This window comes from Parasteatoda tepidariorum, chromosome 2 (genome assembly GCF_043381705.1).
Source record: "Parasteatoda tepidariorum isolate YZ-2023 chromosome 2, CAS_Ptep_4.0, whole genome shotgun sequence".
NCBI classification, from domain to species: domain Eukaryota; kingdom Metazoa; phylum Arthropoda; class Arachnida; order Araneae; family Theridiidae; genus Parasteatoda; species Parasteatoda tepidariorum.
Window position 1 is genome coordinate 21,236,583 of NC_092205.1, and position 3,104 is coordinate 21,239,686.

Sequence of the window (3,104 nt, forward strand, 5' to 3'; positions counted from 1 at the left end):
TCTTTGCTACTTTCGAATTTTAATTATTTTAAACTATAGCATTTTGGTGAGCGGAATACTAAATATTACTTTTGCAAAAAGAATAGGCATTTAAATGTTATGTGAATTTTTACACTCTCTACACTTTTCCTTACTCCATTACCATGGTTTGGGAAAATCTTGCTTTTTTCCCACAACAGTTTATACCAAAACTTCGTATTGAAGCGTACTACCGTAGGAAAATAAAGCTAGATTTGCCAAAACGATCATGAAGGTGAGGAAAAAATTGTGGTGAGTGAAGAAATAGAGTAATCTCGCTAGGCTTATTTCATTTGCAAATAGTATATTTTCTCCAGTAGAGTAAAATATATACAGTTTGCAAAATGAAAAACGGAATCCCTTAATCTACTGTTCTCATCGTCAAGTTTTGAGATGCAATTCCTAGAATCCGAGAGGCTAAACTTTGAAATTTAACTTTTCGTAATCAGCTTCAAAATATGCTAATTAATTTTCGATATTTTAAGGAACGAAATTAAATAAAACGAACGTATACTTAAAATTAAAATCTAAAAACTAAAATTTAAACTGCAATAACCCAAGCTATAATTCATTTGTAAGAATCAAATAATAAACAAAACCTGACAGCAGTAACTTCAAGTCTTCGATTTCTCCCGTTAATAAATTTCATGTCCCACTCTTTATTGTACTTTGAACCAAGCCAAGCTATAATAGTTACACTGGTTCAAGGTACAGCAGAATTTCTCAACTAATTATGCCACTGATTTAGAGCCATGTAGTGGCAGTATATGAACCTCCAATTTCCTCATTTTAACGCTATTATAGTCAACTATTATGTATATTCATGCATAGTAACCTATAGGGCCACATTAAGGGCCCCCTAATTGGCCTATAATTATTTCCTCTGGTAGAGTACACCAGTACTCTGTAAGATAATACGTGGCTCAGTTTCAATATTATGAATCAATATTAAGAAGATATATAAAGCCATGTAGTAATACAATGTATTAACCTCGAATTTCCTCAATTTTCTCAGTTTGTGAGATTATACAGGGTGTTTATAAAGTCCCGGGCCCATTTTGATATTTAATAACTCATAAAATAATAAAGATGGATTAAAATTAATAACATAAATGGTTAGATAGACTCTAAAAGTTTCATGACCCTTGTCAATGAACTTTCACGTGTGCCTCCTTCGTCGCACGGAGAATGTCAAGTCGATAGTCAATTTCACGCCAGGTAGCGGCAAGCATGTCGGCATCCACAGAGGCTATTGCGGTTGTAATTCTGGCTTTTAGGTCATTAATGTTCGAAGTTCATTGACAAGGGTCATGAAACTTTTTGAGTCTATCTAATCATTTATGTTATTAATTTTAATCCAACTTTATTATTTTCTGAGTTATTAAACATCAAAATGGGTCCGAGACTTTCTAAACATCCTGTATTTCCCCGAAGATTTTGTTATTTAGAACAATGCAAATAAAATGTTAGTAGTAAATCTATAAACAACGAGCATTGAAAACAAGAACTCAAAATGAGCATTATCACAGGTATAACATCTAGTGACATAAAATTCAACATATGGTAGTTCAAGGTACAACTCCATGTTGTTTTGAGTATTATCCAAGGTCCAACATCTAGGGATATAAAGTATAGCCTATGGTGGTCCTAGGAACAACTCCATGTTATTTCTGCCATCTACAGTACTTATTCACACAAAATGTACATCAATCAACAGAAGTATAATGTATTTTGTACTAAGTTTCTAAATTATTTTAGTTATAATATTCCGCTTAAGAAATAATTAAAATCTATCCAAGACATCCTCCTTTATATAAAGTATGTTAAAAACAATTTTAAAAAAATGCACCTTAATTTTTTGTGTTTTAGTTCCTGAAAAATGATAATAATTGTTTTTAATGACTATTAGTATTAATAATGAACATTTTTTATCAACAAATTTTATATCACGGTAAATGTGAGTTTTCTAATCACTTTATTTTTTTGCAAACTCGATCTTCGTAAACTTATTTTGAAGAAATTTTCTGCTCCATTTCCCTTTATACAAAACTATTGTTTAAACAAATAAACTTTTCGAAGCAAACAATTATGATAATTCTCAGACAAATTTCTTTATTTGTATAATTTCGCCATTATTTAGCTTGATAATAAACGTGCTTTGTTTATTTAACGCAAATTTATGGCCGAATTAAACTTCACTGATGAGCTTTAAATCCCAACTCTTTTCTAAAAACTACAAATAATTTGCTCAAACATTAATCTGCGCATCGCCCGAGAGGCAGAATGTATCTTTAATTTTCATTTTAATACTAAATTGTGCGATCGTACTTTCTTAAAATCTGTACTTACAAAAATGTTGATGCAGAGACACATTAACATTTACATTTTCTTTTTAATTGTTCTGCATTTATTGTATACTAAAACAACGTTTAGTTCATACTTTTATTTTTTTGCTAACCAATAAAAAGTTAAAAATAGTAAATATCAAAGCTAATATTAATTATTTTAAAGCAATAGGGTAAACAGAGGTTGGAAATCACGAGCTACGAGTAGCAAAACAGCTGTAGTTGCTACTTTTCTCTGTAGTTTGTAGAGTAGTGCGCTATTTCTTAAAAGAAGTAGTAACAATTAAAAAAGTAGTAACAGAAAAGGAAGTGGTAACAGTAAAAGAAGTAGTAAACTATTGTTACTACTTCTTCTAAGAAGTATTAAAAATAGTTTGTAGCAATTCCTGGCAACTACTTTTAACGTTAATTATTTATTTTTTATTTTAAAAAAAGAAAGAAAAACTTCAAACGCAAAAAATTTTTCGAATCTGATTGATGCAAAACCTTCATGGGCCCGTGGAACAATAAGACTGCGTCTGTGGCCGAACACAATAAGATCTACTTCTAATGCTCGGAAAAATCGATGCGAAATCGGTCAAGTTGCTCCTGAGAAATTGAATTTTAGGTATCTGACTTTTTAAACCTCGATTTCACTAGAACTGTAAAATACGTTTTCATTTCTGATTTCTTAACTTAAAATATCATCTGCATTAATTAATTAGCATATTTATGGTAACCCCTTCAAACCATTAAGATTGA